At 45.1% G+C, this 18031-nt stretch overlaps 1 protein-coding gene across 2 annotated transcripts in view; it reads right to left on the reverse strand.

Annotated features, from left to right (window-relative positions):
* Positions 1-18031, reverse strand: part of SLC35F3 (solute carrier family 35 member F3) — a 314569-nt gene that overhangs the window by 123944 nt on the left and 172594 nt on the right. The gene's annotated exons all lie outside the window — the stretch shown is intronic.

The raw sequence follows: 18031 nt of genomic DNA on the forward strand, positions 1-18031 counted from the left end.
CAAGGCTTGAGAGTTCTGCCCCTGCCCCAGTCCGGAGAGGCCAAACTCCCTGGGAAGCGGGGAAAGCTTCATTTCCGCCCAGATCCCAGGTTTTCGCTGCAGCTTTTGCCTCTGCAGGCACTGGTCTCACTGCTCCCACTCAGACCCACCTGTAAGCCACTGACCAATGATGCTTGATAAAGAGCAATGACATACCTCTTGCATCACTAGCTGGGCGATCCCTGAGTGACTCCCTGGTACCCAGGACGTTTATCCCATGACAATGCATCATCAAAAACACCCTGCCATCATCTCTGCAGGTAGGATGCACAGGACTTGTGTGGCCCCCAAACTCCAAGAGTTTTATGGGCATCTCATTCACGCATGCGCAGCCATCAGTGATCCGCTTTGGTCTCAGTCTCCACTGGGAATCTGAAGGCTCCGTAGTGACTCAAGGTGGGTTTCGTTGTTATTGTTAAGTCCTTACCCAGACTTTTGGACACCCCCCCCCACTCTACCTGGTTTCCTGTCTCAAAGTTGATGTTCTACTCTGTGACGGCATTCTCAGCACCCATCAGGGTAACTCGGTGGCATGGCAGAGGCGGAGAGTGACCTCAGAGCTACAGGGTTTCCCTAGCCTGGCACCTACCAGCTGTCTCTGGTGACATCCACCTGCATGCTCCCAGGTCTCTGGTAAAAGTGGTTGCTACAAGCTGCTCTTGTAGGCTTCTTGTTATTACTTGCCCTCTTGAACAGCCGTGATGAATAGAATGGCTCCTGGGTCTCCAAAAAGCCAGGGCTTCCCAGGGTTGCTGCCTCATCATTATAGCCAAGGAAAGGTTTTTAGGGTCTCCTCAGAGCCCTCTAGTGGTAGCCTCCACGCTGTGCGCCTCTCACAGGGAGCTTGTCCCCAGATCCCGAGATGACATTACAGTAAGTCACTAAGCCATTCCTTTCCTCGTAAATATTAAGCACAAATAAGCTTAAAGCAAAAAACAAAAACAAACCAAAAAACAAACAAAAAAACAAACCTCTTCTATAATATTCTTATGTGTTATTTCATCAAGTTCATCAATCAACATTTACTATATACCCAGTAACTAAAATAAATATTACATCATAACAGCACCCATTTTTTGAGCACTATGTTTCAAGTACTGTGCTAAGTGTTTTACATAAAGCATTTCATCTTCTACTCACAAAAGCTCTGTAAAAATCACTGTTACCTTGTTTTACAGATGGGGAAACTGAGGTGAGGAGAGGTTAACTAAAATGTCCCAGGTCAAACAGGCTGAGCAGGGATTTCAATCCGAGTCTGAACGAATCAAAAGCCTACACTTACCACTGCTCTGCTCTTCTCTTACATTATAAATGTAAAATGCAAAAATTCCACGTAACTATGCCAGCTGAGGTGGGAGACACAAGTCATCCATAATCCATTTCCTTTCATTTGAATGTGGTTTTGGAAAAGCTCATCATGCTCACGCTTGTCTGAACTCTCCACACTCATTCTACTGCACAGGTCACAGCCAAACTGTCCAATAAATATCTGTCTGATTGTTTTTTAGGTTATCTACTTTCTATTTATCGCAATGTTATGTACAAGCCAAATAGGTAATTAAATGTTATCAATATTAAATACCCCTGTCATTAATTTCACTCATTAACTAACTGTTACCTAAACTTCTTTTCCCCCTGCAGGATACCCCAGGACCTTATGATACCTGAGAGATCATCACCTCTTCATGGCTGTCAATTTCTGCTTACCAAAGAGGCGGTACCAATTCTCAATTTCCTCCCCTTAATTTTAAGTACTCAGTGCTGTTCTTTTTTTTCTATATTCAACTCGATCAGCCTTGGGTACTCCCTCACCTTGTGTTCCAAACAAACAAACAAAAAAACTTACTCTCTCTCCTGAAATAAAAAACAAACTTCCTGCACTCCACTTTAAATCAGGAGTCCCTGCTGATTTCCATATGAGTACTGCCACCCCTCAGCATACATCTTTTTTGGGAGTAGGTGTGATGCGGATGCAATTTAAAAACTTACATACATAAAATTATTCTAGAAAGTTAACTGTGTACTGGTGTATGAGTACACACTAGTATTTTGAGAATTCCAACAAGTTAAAACTCTATGCTGGAGTTAGGCTATGATGATCTAACTCAGGGATATCTAGAAAATCACCAAGTTCCCCACTTAACACCTAAATCTCAAATTACCAAAAAAAGGTGCTAATAATTCTTTCAACAAAGAGAGAGACATGATCCCTGAAATATCAATGGAAACAACTTTGTATAAGTAATATCCAGGCCAGAGGATGGAGCATTTGACCTCTTACCTCCATTTCTCTTTGGAGGGTAGGAGTGTGAGCTAATAACTGAAGGATATCATTGGGCATCCACCTGTCTTAAATTTAGTATTACAGGGATTTATCTGAAAGGAGATCTGGGGTGACTTTTCGGGTCATATTCATTACCAGATCTTCCCTGTCATCTTCTGAAAACGTATGGTATGGTGGTTCGCCCAGCAAAGCCAAGCCTTCCCTTAGCTCTACATAAGATGGCAGCTGTTCGGACAGAAGCCTGTTCTTTGTCACTAACCCCACTCCCTCGTTTGTTTTTCTCTTTTCATCAGTGCAGTTGAGGAGGGGGGATATTTAATGGAAGTTTGTGGCTGCCTGGTACGGTGCGCTCATAAAGACGACATGGTCTTTGTGTCCTTAGTATTATAGCCCGATCACTGAAGTTAAGTTCACTGAATAGATACGAGGGTAACAAGGCTTTGACGCAGAACTTACACACCACAAGCCTGACTGTGACACTCCCTGGCCTGCCCCCAACAGCGTCTCTACCGTCTCCCCACTTCCCACTTGCAAACCAGAGAGGAAAAAGTAAAAAGAGGGGCCCCAGAGAAGAAAGGAGGTGAAACAGCCAGGTTTTCCTACCACCAAGTGGCTCTATTTCAATTGCAACCCAGCGGTGGGGATCCACCCATGACCCTTGAGGGGTGAATCACCAGGAAGGGGCTGCTATGCAGGGCCTGGCTGATTCCTCAAACTCTGGAGGCTCACCATGCTTCCTCCTGGCACTGGGCTCCCAGCTCTGGGCTTACACTCAGGCTCCAGCCTCCCGAAACAACTCGCGTTGCCCAAATACCCTGTCCTGCCTTCCTGAGCAGACTCGTACTTCTGACATCCATGGGGGTCACTGGCCTGTTCTTTCCTCTGTGCTGGTATATGAATACCTACAGTCCAACTGTACTATTCCAAGAAGGCATCCAATCTCTTTGGTGGGGTTAAGTGGTACTTATGATTCTCTTGAGGCCAAGACAGCATGGAAAATGTCTTGACCAACAGCCAGGAGCTGGAGTTTGAACTCCAGCCTCGCCAATCGGAGGGGCCAACCTTGAGTGGTCACTCAGCCTATCTCGGCCTCGGTTTCCAAATTGGGGCCTGAGAGGGTTTTCGAACTGTGTTTCCTGGTCTCTATGCAAAGCAACTCTACTTTGACCTGTCGGGGTTCCATGTTAGACTTGGTTTATAAAAATGTTGTCACTGTAAAAAGAAAGTTCTGAAAACCACTGACTCTATAGCTTCCAACATCCTGTTTGGCTTTAAAATTTGGGGTGTGTGAAATTATCTTCTTAGATAAGACAATGGTCACTGCCTCCAAAGGCCTTAAAAGGATCTTATTCTTTGTGAATATCTCCACTTAGTTAAGTAGACTCTTGCTTTAAGTGGTTTTCTCACTTTTTGGACAAAGTTAGAAACACATTTACATTTGTCAAAATTCATAAAGTTGTACAGTAAAAAGGATGAATGTTACTGTTTGTAAATTACATATCATTTTTAAAATTGGGAAAATATGTTTTACATATACAAACATATATATAACTGACTTTAATATTTAATAAAATATACCTTTTACCATGTTTTGGCTGTTCTATTCTATTCTATTTTTTCTATTCATCTTGTTCTATTCTTTTGTGTTCTTTCATTGCAAAAAAATGCCGACTGTGATCACCTTAGTTGGTTTTATACCTTCCTCATGGGTCATAATCCACGTGATTTGAAAAATATTGTTAACAATAATATTCTTTGTATGTGAAGGTCTTTACTTAATCGGTTCAAAATAAATAATAAAAATGTAAAATCCAGCTAAGATTTTCAATAGCCAGAAAGCAGACCACTTCAATTAATTCACTCTGAACTATTAACACTGTTTCATCGTCCTCCTACAGTATTAAGTAGAAGAGTAATAAATTATTTTTGTGGTTACCAGCATTTAAAAATAATCACTTAAAGTCGTTCCAGGAACCAGAAATGGACTTTTACCCAAATAAGTCGGTCTGCAGCAATCAGAGTGGAGCAAACATTGGTATTTCCAACAGGAGAGAAAGTCTCATGATTAAAAGAAATTAACTCTCATGCACTGGGCAGCTCATTGCCCTGATCCGGCAGGAATAATTGATAACCTTTTTCAATAACTTCAAGTGCAAGTGCAGGAAACAAGATGGTGGCCTTCCCCATCTTCACATCTCCCTTCTCTTCTTCAGCAATATGTATGACCAGGATGAACTCAGACTCACTGCGGTTCCATAGGATTTCTCCTCTTTCTCTAAGGAGAAATGTCAAGGTTGGATAACTCCAGGCAGGACATCAAGAGGCCAGATCACTGGATGTCACCAGTGGGCTTCCAGACACATCCTGTCCGGGCACCTCCAAGCCTTCTCCATGGTGACTAGACAACAGCTGGCCCTGTGGTCATGCTGGGCCCAGAGCTGGGATCATGATGAATGATGGGGGAGGCACAGAGGTGGGAACAGGATGTCCGGTAGTTTCCTTTGTGGATCCTAGGCTGTCCTGTGCTCAGGGAGAGCAGCACAGCCGGGGGCGCTCCTAGGTGGACGCCTGGATTAGCCTGGGGGTCCCCCTCCTGGGACTTCGGAGACCTAGCCACGTGCCAACACAGTTGAGGGGTGTAGAGGGACCACACAGTGTCTGGTCCCCAGTAGGTACTCAAGAAATGACTGTTCTCTTCCACCTTGGGAAATGGACATGCCAGCTGCCACGAATTCCTTCCAACACCCTGAGTCAGTATAGAAAGGGGCACTGCTTATAAATGTTTTCATTAGGGCAAGTTGTTCAAGCTCTCCAGGCTCAGCCATTTCATCCTTAAAATGGAGATAGTACTGGTAGATACCTTACGGTGTTGTTGTGAAGAGTAAAGGAACTGACACTATGGTAAGTGATTACAACAGCATATGGCAGATGGCAGGCACTCAGAACACATCAGGCGCTATTTTCAGTCTCTCCCACTAGGTTCTTTAATGGGGAGGGGCCATCTCTGTCTTGTTGTCATCTCCAGGGCCGAACACAGTGTATGGCGTATGTAGCAGGTGCTCAAAGCAGGAAGGAAGGCAGGAAGGAAACAAGGGAGAGAGGGAGGGAAGGAGGAGGGAGGATGGAGGAGGGGGGGGGGGGGAATTCACAGGACCCAGAGTTCTTCTAGAATTGTCGGCTTCACCCTCCTCCAGGACTGTGCCTTCCGCCCGCGTGGTACCAGGGGTGACTAACCGCGCTGGCTGATTCCCCCGTGCCCAGGGCTCTCTGGCCCTCGCTGGCTTCATCTCAGAGGAAGTGCTTTAGAGACCAGGACAGTGGACTCAAGGTGCGGAGCCCGATCAGATGGCATTTAGCTCAGAAACAGCTGCCTGCCGTTTTCCGGATGATTCATCGACCCCAGCTGGCCTCCCGTCCGATCCCCCTGCTCTTCCTCCTCTGCGGGGTGGGAGCTAGGATGCTGACCTACATCACATCCCTGTCAACACCCGGGGCAGACTCCCTTGGCTGGGGTTTGTTTCCAAGGGTGAAACAAAGCGACTGGCCTTCAGACTCGGCCTGAAAAGAGGAAAGATGTGTCGGTTTGGGAAGGAGCCACTCCACTCACGAGTTACTAAGCGCAGGACAGGGCAGCGCCCACAGGCAAGGGTGCCGTTCCCTGAGGACCATTCAAGTTGGGCGGACAGAAGTTCGGAAGTTCTGATTTCTGAGCTCGGGGCCTGCTCTGACTCAGAACGCCCTTTGCATTTGTCCGAGGTGGTGATCACCTCTGCCCCGCCCTGCAGTTAGCTGTATACTCTTCAGCTTCCTGCTGGGCTGTAAACCCTGGGAGGCAGGGACCTTGCCCACGAACAGGGCCTATGTAAGCCTCATTGAGGGAAGGAATGAAAAATCACCAGGGCAGAAAGAGCTGGAACCTGCCAGTGGTGGAGAGGGACAAGAAGCTGAGTCCAGAGCAGCAGACTGCAAGAGGCAGGTTCCGTCAGGATGCATGTCCTGAAGCAGCCCCTGCAGGAATCAGGGAAGTCCTGCCCCTTCGTCCAAGGAGCTCCAGGCAGCACAACTTCCTGTGTGCTCTTCACGCCATCCCTGACCCCCGCTGGCTTCTTTCCTCTCCTGAGGACCTGGCTCTCCTCCTCGGTTCCTCGTTTAGGCTGGTGGATCCAGGAAAGAGCTCAGCCCCCGCCCCGCATTTTCCCAGTGCCAGCAGCTGCTACACGCCCCTCACCTGCCCCTTCCTCTACCCCCCCGCCCCACCCCGGTTCCAGGCCCACCATCCTCCTTGCCAAGCGAAACGTCCTGGGAAGTGTCTTCTGTTGACCTGACCCTGGAATTCCTGTGCCTAAAACCCTCCTCCTTGCTAGACTGCTTTCCCCGAGGTCTTGGTCTGGCTCTTTTTTTCCCTGAGGACAAACTTTCCTCTGGCTACTGGTGCCCCCTGCTTCCACCCAAAGAACAAAGCACGTTGCTCCCAGCAGAAGGTTTCACTCTTGGCCAAGCTGCTGCCTTCAGAAGCCCTCAGGCCCTGCCCTGGCCTCTGGCTGTTTTCTGCCACCTCAGTCTCTGGTTTCAGAGAAAGGGGGGCCCTGGTGGAGGCCAGGAAAGCCAGGTTCTTGGTGGGGGAGGGACCCGAGCGTGGCTCTAGCATTCCTGCTCTCTGGAACTCACGCTTACCAATCACTTCGTTGAAAGGCTTCAGTGAAGCGCATATTCTGTTCCTGGGGGTGTGCTCCCTGCTCGGTGACAGTGAAGGTGAGTTCTGACCAGTGACACCCCACGCATGACATGCTGAGGCCACACCTCAGAGCACAGCTGACCGAGCCCAGTGGAAGTCTGTGAACTCCCTGCGTGAGAGTGACAACTGTGCCCGTCAGAGATGATTACCAGATGATCCACTGGCCCAAAAGTATAAAGTGCTCCAAAGAAACAACTGTGTCTTCCCCCAAAGCACTGAGAATGGCCCTTTTCTCCCTTGTTTTGCATAAGGTATCTATTGACCTGTACTGGGCATATGGGGGACTGGTTGCAGCAGTCACCAGACAAGCAGGTGCAGGACAAAGGAAGAAAGATGTTCACGATTTAATCAGATACAAGGAACACACCTCTTTTTTTTTTTGGCAAAAGCAAACAAACCAAAATCCTGCTTAAGGCCAAGTCTGTTCTTTGCTTGGGGGCTGAAAGAGAAGGTCCCACCAATTCTGGACAAAAGCAAGAAGAGGCCAGAGGTCTGGAGGTTACCTCCTCCTCCTGACTGAGGCAGTTGGTTACGCCTTCCCGCCCAAATGAGTGGCTAATGTAGGACAAGGGGACAAGCCTCAAGCTTTCCCTAAAGCTCCGGTGGGGTTTGGAGGGTTAAAGGCATGCACGGCTGTTCCTAAAATTATCTTGCTGGTATTAGAGTATTTCTGTCTTGTGGATTCCAGAAATATGTTCCAATGAATAACTCCTTGTCACTTTGACAAAGGTGAGCTTCTCAGTGCTTCAAGGGCACATCTGAGGCAATGGATCAGGGACCAGCCCAGAGCACTCGTTGGTGAGACCACTAGGCTTGGTTTACGTTTGCTGGAGCACGTCAACACAAGTATGATTTTCTAGCCAATGGGAACGTTTTGAAATTATCTACCCAAAATTTGTTCTTGGATTTTTGTCAGTCCCCATTTTGCCTTTAAGATGACTGTCTTTGGAAGTTTCGTGTACTACTGATGGGAGCAAAAATATACCCTTTCTGAAAGTTGGCAGAATCTATTGAAATTCCTACAAAATAAAAGCTTTTACGGCTTATTACCCACTATTTCCATTTTTAGGAATTTCTCCCAAGAAATCACCTGATGTGACTAGAGATATATTACAAAGATGTTCATCCAAGTTTTCGTCTTAATAAGTAAAAAGTTGGAAACAACCTAAATGTTCAACCACAGGGAAATGAGAAATAACGTATGGTGTACTTACACAAAAGAGTTTACGTTTAACACAGCTGATAAAACAAGTTCAATAACATAACACAGGGCAAGTTCTAGAGAAAAAACAAACTATACATTTTATCCAATATGATCTTCACATACACTACATAGTTCCTTCATCTGTGGACCATGTCGTTCATATATATATATAACACATATATATAATATATATGTTATATATAACATATATGTTATACATATAAAATATATGTGTTATATATAACATATACGTTATACATATAATATATATGTCATATATATAACATATACGTTATACATATAATATATATGTTATATATATTCAGAAAAAAACTAAATAGGCTACCACTTTTTCCCCATTTTTTTCTAACCACCACAAATAAAAACAGTGATTCACTCACTTTCTCCGTGACACTTCTCTAAAGGAGAAGGTTGTTCAGTAGAGGAGGGGCTTGAGACCAACCTTGATGCTTAAGAATAGCTTAAAGGGTCTAAAAATATGTCTCTTGTAAACACACAAATGCTAATAATAACAGGAAAAGTCTTCATGTACAGGAGTGCATAAAATAATGGTGTGGCTGGTTTTTCTTCTAAAATATTTAGACAATTTCTCTTCTTTTTTATAGAAAATCTTTTTACATCCGTGCTTTTAGAGCCATTGTTCCTCTGTCTTTGCAGAAGTGTCTATTATAATATCAAAAATAAATATACAGTTCTGTTCTCTGTATTTTAAATATTTTGCTTTCTGACGTCCTTTTTATATCCTTGCTGTATAAATTTTCAGAACATGCTAGTAATGAGCAAAGAGAAGGTAGGAGTGAGAAAGGTGCTTTAATAAGAGCATTGACTTCTTCATGCAGGAGGGAAGGAGTGCAGACCTTGAAAGCTCTTGAGTTGGTGAGAGGCATTGGTCGCCCTCCTACCTGGGTGGGGATCTCCTGGGCTCAGCAATGACCAGTTGGCTTGACCTGACTGCTTCTGCCTTTGCTCCAATCTCAGTGAAATCTTTCCCTGTCCTCTCTCTCCTTCACCTTTTCATTCCCGCTTCAATGTAGCTTTAGATTTTGCCCTTGAGTGCACATGAGTGAAAAGGCTAATGGGTCAGCATCTGTCTTAGACGGGAGGATGGCCATCGCCTTGCGTCCTGGCTGGGCTCCTTGCTGCCCCATGACCTCAGTTTCAGGGCCTGGGGTAGAAATTATTATTAGACATTATTTTATTAACGGATTTGTGTATACCCATTACATATTGTTTATTAATACAAATACTTCTCAGCTTGGATTTATTTGGTCTGATCCATTCTCTCTACTTCCTGAAAGCTCAAATGTACAAAGTGTGACACAATTCACGATCCCCTCTTTCTCTCAAGCTTGATTTCTTTCCCTGATGCTGTCTAAAACATGCCCCCTTTCCATCTCCACCTTACCCCTCCTTGAAGCCCATTCTTCTTGGAAAACTATAAAAATGGAAACAAAAAACCAGACCATCAAAAGGAAACCATCATGCAAAACTATAATCCAAAAAGATACGTGCACCCCAATGTTCATAGCAGCAGTATTCACAATAGCCAAGACATGGAAGCAACCTAAATGTCCATCAACAGATGAATGGATAAAGAAGATGTGGTACATATACACAATGGAATACTACTCAGCCATAAAAAAGAACGAAATAATGCCATTTGTAGCAACATGGATGGACCTAGAGATGATCATGCTAAGTGAAGTAAGTCAGACAGAGAAAGACAAATAGCATACGATATCACTTATATGTGGGATCTAAAATAGGACACAAATGAACTCATCTACAAAACAGACCCACAGACATAGAGAACAGACCTGTGGTTGCCAAGGGGGAGGGGGGACAGGGGAGGGATGGAGTGGGAGTTTTGGATTAGCAGATGCAAGCTATTATTCTCTATAGAATGGATAAATAACAAGGTCCTACTGTATAGCACAGGGAACTGTACTCAATATCCTGTGATAAACCATAATGGAAAAGAATATGAAAAAGAATATATATATATATGTGAATCACTTTGCTGGATACCTGACACTAACACAACATTGTAAATCAACTATACTTCAATAAAAAAACTTTGTTTTAATTTAAAAAAATAAATAAAATAATTAAAAAAGGAAACTGTCATGGACACTTGCATTCAAGTCTTGAATTCCCTGCTTTTGGCGGTGAGAACCAAGCCTGGTGCAGCTCTGTGAGGGGCCCAGCTTATGGGAAACATGAGAGCAGCTCATCGATTTTTGTTTTCACCTTGACTGCTTATTTAAAGCGGGCTGGCATCAAATGCTCTATTGACAGCGGTATTCTAATTTGGGATGAGAAGCAGCCTAAAACATCTAAGACATGATGACTATGCTTGAAAATCTGTCCCCGGCAGTGGCATTCTCAGAGTTTAAGGCACACTTCACCCGTGGCCCTGGAAGCATTATTTGGTTCATTCATGAGATGGGAAAAATAAACCACAGAGGCTTCCATTCAACTATCCTTGGAGCTCATTGAAGATAACAAACAAACAAAAAACCAAAAACAAAACCAAAAAGATAATTTAAGGTGTTAGCCTAAAATGGAATTAAAAAAAAGTCACTTTCATTGCAAAATATGCATCCACAACCCTGTCCAGAAATGATATAGGTAAACATAATTTGTCTCCACTCAGATACATATTTGTAGGAAACCTCTCTATGAATCTGAATGGTCGTGACAGTATCAAGCTGGGATGTGGAAAGCATGTACCTAATCCGATCCACAGCTGGGGCCTCGCTTGGACTTTGGCAAAAGTTCAGTCCTGCCTGGGCTTTGGGTATGGCTTACAGATGATACCCTGTGGCCAGTCCAAGTGGTTAAGAGCACGGACCTTCTGAGGTAGAAAGGGTTTTGGAAATCGTCTAGTGCATCACTCTTAATTTGGGCCAGGAAGGAATAAAACTAAAAGGAATGCAGAGAAACAAAAGACTATGGCTATTCTGGGAACACTAAACAGAGGCAACCTAAATATACCTCCAGAAGTGCACAACGGCCAAAATGAGGAGGTCTGTCTTGCAGCTGCTGCTGCTAGGAAGCTGAGAGTATTGTAGATCGATGGGACCCACCTGCATTTCAGAGACTCTTCTGCAGGTAAAATAAAGAGGCTATTCTTTCTTGGACTTCAATTTTAAACTTTGGACGAGATTCAGGAAAATTCTAATGCCTTTAAAATGACTCGTTTTTAGGAAAGGAAGTTGTGCCTCTAGGGAAAAAAAAATTCAATCTGAAGAAAGAAAAGACAATATGAGTGCTTCCTAGCTCCATATGGAAGTTTTCTGGGAGATGGGGGTTTCACAAGGTGAAGTTAGGTGAATTAGAGCATCTGGTAAGGCGTTTTGTCAGAAAGGAAGACACAGGAAAAATAGCAAACTCATATGCTTCTCACCAGCAAGAAAGTGAAAAGCTAACAACTAGAATGGGAGAAAATATTCCCAGACCACATATCTGACTAGGGATTTTTATCCAAAATATGTAAGAACTCTGATGACTCAATAATAAAAAGGCAATTCAATTTAAAAATAGGTAAAGGTGAGGGCTTCCCTGGTGGCACAGTGGTTGAGAGTCCGCCTGCCGATGCAGGGGACACGGGTTCATGCCCCGGTCCGGGAAGATCCCACATGCCGCGGAGCGGCTGGGCCCGTGGGCCATGGCCGCTGAGCCTGCGCGTCCGGAGCCTGTGCTCCGCAACGGGAGAGGCCACAGCCGTGAGAGGCCCGCGTACTGCAAAAAAAAAAAAAGCTGAAAATGGGCCAAAGAATACCTCACCAAACAGATGCCTCACCAAAGAAGATGTACAGATGGCAAATAAGCAGGTGAAGAGATGCTGCACATCATATGTCATCAGGGAAATGCAAATTAAGACAACGATGAAATACCCTCACACATCCATTAGAAGGGCCAAAATCTGAAACACTGACAACACCAAATACTGGCGAGGATGTGTAGCAACAGAGACTCTGCCATATTCTTGGTGGAAATGCAAAATGGTGCAACCACTCTGGGAGACAGTTTGGCAGTGTCTTTCAAAACGGCACCTACTCTTACCATATGATCTGGCCATCGTGCTCCTTGGTATTTACTGAAAGAAGCTGAAAACTTATGCCCACACAAAAGCCTGCACACGGATGTTGACAGCAGCTACGTTGATAACTGCCAAAACCTGGAACCAAACAAGATGTCCTTCAGTAGGTGAATGGGTAAATAAACTGGTCTATCCAGACAATGGAATATTACTAAGTGCAAGAATCTGATGTGAAAAGGATGATAGGATTCCAACCATATGATATTATGGAAAAGGCAAAACTATGGAGACAGTAAAAAGATCAAAAAGATCAGTGGTTGCCAGAGAGGGGGTGTGGTAGAAGGGGGGAAAAATGAATATGCAGAGTACAGAGGAATTTTAGGGCAGTGAAAATACCCTGTATGACATTATAATGATGGAGAGATGTCGTTACCCATTTGTCCAGCACCAAGAGTGAACCCTAAGGTAAACTATGGACGGTGAGTGATTATGATGTGTCAGTGTAGGTTCATTCTTGGTAAAACATGTACCACTTTGGTAAGTGATGTTGATAATGGAGGCTATTTATGTGTCAGGGTCGGGGGTGTATGAGAAATCTGTGTACCTTTCTCTCAATTCTGTTATAAACCTGAAACTGCTCCAAAACAATTCAATCTTTAAAAATTGAAAAATAAAAAAGGGCAGAAGATCTGAACATCCATTTCTCTGAAAAAGATATACAAATGGCCAACGGACGCACATGAAAAGATGCACAACATCAACAGACCTCAGGGAAATGCAAATCAAAACCACAAGGAGATACGACTTCACACCCATTCGGATGGCTAGAACCAAAAAGTCAGACGACAACAAGGGTTGGAGAGGAGGTAGAGGAATTGAGAGGAAAACCTCATACACTCTGGTAGAATTGTAAAATGTGCAGACACTTTCAGAAAACAACCTGTCCGCTCCTCAAAAGGTTCAACATAGAGTTATTATTATTACCCAGAAGTCCCACCTCTAGGTATGTACCCAAGAGAATGAAAACACGTGTCCATACAATGACATGTACATGCATGTTCATAGCGACATTGTTCATAATAGCCCCACATGGAAACATCCCAAATGGCCACCAACTGATGAATGAATACCGAAAACTTGAGTGTATCCACAGAAAGGAGCAGCATTCAACCGTAAAAAGGAATGACGTGCTGATACATTCTACAACATCGATGAGCCTGAAAACAACACGCTAAGTAAAAGACTACATCGTGTATGACCCCATTTATAGGAAACGTCCAGAACAAGCAAATTTATAGAGACAGAGAGTGGACTAGTGGTTCCTAGGGGGCTGGGGTGGGGGGGGGACAACCAGGGGGACTGCTCATGGGTAAGAAGTTTCTTTGGGGGGTGATAAAAATGTACTAACATTAAAGGTGGTGACGGTTACATAATTCTGTGAATACACTAAAAGTCACTGAATCGCACACTTCAGGTGAATTGTGTGGTTTGCGAGTTACATCTCAATAAAACTTATTGAAAAAACTTAAAATCTTTAAAAATGCTTCTTAAAATCTAATATAAAAATTTATTCTGAACTACGGTCACACATATCTAGTGGTATCTATTATTAAATAGTAAGGTTTTTTCACAAAAATATCAATCGTAGTTTACTGTGTTCGGTGGCATTGCGAGGTGACTCTGAAGATCATTTCTCTTGTTCCATTTTTTGGGACTGATTTTTCTTAAGCAAATATGTGCTAAAAATGTTGTCATGAAAACAAACAAAAGATTGGTCAGGTTTTTTTTTTTTTTTTTTTTTTTTTGCGTTACGCGGGCCTCTCACCGTTGCGGCCTCTCCCGTTGCAGAGCACAGGCTCCGGATGCGCAGGCCCAGCGGCCATGGCCCACGGGCCCAGCCGCTCCGCGGCATGTGGGATCTTCCCAGACCGGGGCACGAACCCACGTCCCCTGCATCGGCAGGCGGACTCTCAACCACAGCACCACCAGGGAAGCCTTGGTCAGGTTTTAAAACTGACTACCTACAGCCTTCACACCAAATGTTCAATACATCTACTCACTACCCGTATACTCCTTAGGCCTTTGACATTTTTGTTTTTTAATATTTTTTTAGTTCAGTTAATTAATTATTTTGGCTGCACTGTGGCTTAGCTGCGGCACACAGGATCTTCATTTCGGCTGCAGCATCTTTTTTCAGTTGCGGCATGTGAACTCTTCGTTGCGTCATGCGTGCGGGATCTAGTTCCCCAACCAGGAATTGAACCTGGGTCCCCTGCATTGGGAGCGTGGAGTCTTACCCGCTGGACCACCAGGGAAGTCCCAGGCCTTTGACATCCTTAAGCGTTTGTCCTCAGAGCCCATTAAGTCACTAGAGATGATTATAATCCGTACCTAAATATTTCAGCTCCTGCCTCTGTGAAGCGGGCCTGTCCCTATCTTCCTGGCACGGTGGTGGTGGGGACAGAGTGGGACCCTGCATCAATCAAAACTGCCCAGCAGTGCAGCGATGTGGCCTGGAGCCAACTACTTCGTCCACTCATGGGCTGGGCAAGGTCGCCAGGTGCTGGCCTGGTTCCCCATGCGACTGTTTCAGCTCTGTCCCTCAGCAAAGTACAAGCCGCCCACATCATAGGTGTCAAGGGTGCTTACAAATGGCCCCAGTGCAAGAGTTAAGTCTAGGAATGCCAAGGGCTGCTGTAGACTTCCAACAAAAGTTCTCTCATCCGTGCTTATCCCAGACTCTACTTTCCCCCTTTTCTATGTATGTTTTCCCTGAAGGCCAATATAGGGAAAGTAATGCCAAAAAACAGGGCCCCATTCTTCCCTTTTTTCTACAGCGCATGATTTTCGACAGCATAATTACTTCTTTTTCCTCCCAGGAAATCAGAACATCTACCCCCTTCACAAAGGCGATCAAACTAGGCTGGGCGCATGCCTTCTACCAACCAAGCAGGAGGCTTCCCAAGGGACCTGGTTTATCAGAGCCGCTCAGGACAAGGTCATACTGACCAAGCACAGAGAAAACACCTTACAGTGAGTCTTGTATGTTTTCCCTTTTTCAAAATCCTTGAAGGCCACACACAGTCCAATCCGGACGATTTACTCTATATCCTGGGAAGTGCTAAACCAGCTCCCCAAAAATAAAAGCCCCGATGTGCAGCATTTTCCAACTGCCCTGATGTAAGCACGGATGGTACGGTCCATTTCAGGCTACCAATATGATGTCACTGGACTTGAAATTGGGAGATGTGTACAACTGCCTCTTGTGAACTGGCACGAGCCCGCTTCGGCATACCACTAGGTGTTATTTAAGAGCACGTGAACGATAATAAAATTTTAGGCCACCCAGTTCAGTGATTACAGCACCACAGTCTGAGCACCTGTCAGTAGGGGGGTGAGCGAATCAACTAAAGCATATACATCTTCAATCTTAACTGCCCGTTATGGACTCTGATGCTCTCATGACCCCAGTTATCCATCACATTTTAACCCGCCCTGGGCTGGCTGGCTGCAACGGCGAGGACTGGGGAAGCCCAGTCCTTTGACAGCTATATCGAAACCCAATCTATCGTAGCTTCAACGTTCTTCCTTTCTGATGTAGCTTTTCATTAAATTCTGCTGATTCTCACGGATATATTTTAAACTGTCTTGTCCCTCCTCTGTCTCCACTCTCATTCATTTTCCAAAGCACCCTGGCCGGCACGGTTGCTGGTTTCTTAACTGGTCCCCTGGCGTTGAGTCCTAGCCTCTCATGGCCGCTCGCTGTCACCAGAGGGGTCTTTCGCAAACGGAAGCACTCCAGGCTCAGACGATCCATGCCAACCATCATCCACCTGCCTTCTCCCTGCAGACATGCTCACCTTCCCTGCGCACCTTTCCTTCCTGTCTGTTGCTTTCTACTCCTCTGAGCTCAGCTTCAGTGTCACTTCTACCGGGATGCCTCCGCTGGCCCTCGGCCCTCTGGGCCATGTCTCACACACACACTCGTGGTGGTCGGCCGCCTTCTGCAGCATCCGTCACCCTTTCCCCAAATAGGCCGCCATGCACGGATTCTTCGAGCCTCGGTTCTTCCTGATTTGAGTGAGCTCCAGGAGGGCAGGAGTCTGTCCAGCCTCATCTCTAGGGCTTCGATGATGCAGGGCACAGGGGGAGCTGCTCAGTCACTGGCATGAGGACAGGTGCGAGGCACTGAGAAAGGACTCTGAACTTGTCCACTTAACCCCCCTGATGGCTCTCCATCATCTGCAGCAGGAGTTTGCAACTCTTGTCTGCTCACTGGATCACGTGAAAATACAGGTACTCAGACTCCTATCTCGGACCAACCAAATAATCTCAGGGAGGGAGGGATAAGGCATGCCTAGGCATCTGCACCCCTAAAGAGCATCCCAGGTGACCCTGCTGCAGAATGAGGACACAGGACCACGCACCTAGCAGATAAACCCCTACACCTCAGCCTTCCCCAGACTCCACACCCACCTCTCACATCCCTGACTGCTAGAACCAGCTGTATGACCTTGGAGATGCCTTTCTTCCACCTCCACCATCCTCTGGATGGAAAATTCCTCCTCCGCACTTTTGAAGACCCAGATCAGATGCTCTCTTCTCTGAGAAGCCCTTCCTGATGCTTCCAGGTAGAGCCGCTCTCTTGCATGCTTCCAGCAACACTGTGTTGCATGTGCAGTTCCCAAAGTGTGTTCCTTGGAACTCTAGCTTCTAGGGGTGGGGAATATGGGAGATGGGAAGGGCTGCACAACACATACCCACCACCCCCCAGAAGATCCACAGTGTACATTAGCTTATTAAAGGCTCTGAGAAGATCTGCAATAAAAACAATGAACACAAAACAAAAACCCGCTGAAATTGATTTAACCCGTTGTCTCTTACACTTATTTGATCATGGGCCCTTTTTCCTCAGCCCAACACTTAGGAAAATTCCTCAGGAGTTACTGTAATTATTTGTTTAAACATAGTTCTCTTCTGGACTGGTCTCCGAGCTCCTGGAGGACAGGGGTCATGTCTATTTAGCTTTCCATCTTTGCTACTTGGCAAACTTTGAGCATCAGCATGCGTTTCTTGAACAAACTGTTGAATACCTTGTTACCTCTCGTGACTTTTCTCTGAAAATCTCAACTCTCAGGATTTCCGGCATTTGCTTTTTCCAAATATTTGCTCAGAACGGGGATGCTGAGTTTCTGCTCCGTTCCTACAAAGACCAACTCCACGGCAATTTAGAAACTGGAGTGTAATTCTTGCCTCCTCCATCCAACTGTCATGAATGTTTTATTCTCTTATCCATCACAGTTTCCTGGGAACAGTTTCATCTTTTAAAAGAAATACATAATCCTGGTTATCAACAGGAAAATGAGCAAAACGCCTTCACAGGAACTCATTTCTTACTTCAGCAAAAGGTGTTACTCAATACATTAGAACACCGATTGAGGGCTCTTCTATTTCCTCTCTTTTTCCTTTAAAAGGAAAAGATATTTACTTTCTTTTTCCTCTGAAATTGCTCAGCTGCCAGAGTTGATACTCAAGAGAGTTAACCGTCTGCTAAAAATCTCTCCAGTGCCTCTGGGGTGTGAGTTGGTATCCATGTGTCAATACATCTTCCTATGTTTATATTTACAGTGTGATACAGCTGAGGGGAAAACCTGAAGGGCATTTCTAACAGCTCATTGTTAATGATGATCATGGTGTGTACAG

The sequence above is a fragment of the Pseudorca crassidens genome, chromosome 16, assembly GCF_039906515.1.
Source record: "Pseudorca crassidens isolate mPseCra1 chromosome 16, mPseCra1.hap1, whole genome shotgun sequence".
In the NCBI taxonomy this organism is placed as follows: Eukaryota; Metazoa; Chordata; class Mammalia; order Artiodactyla; family Delphinidae; genus Pseudorca; species Pseudorca crassidens.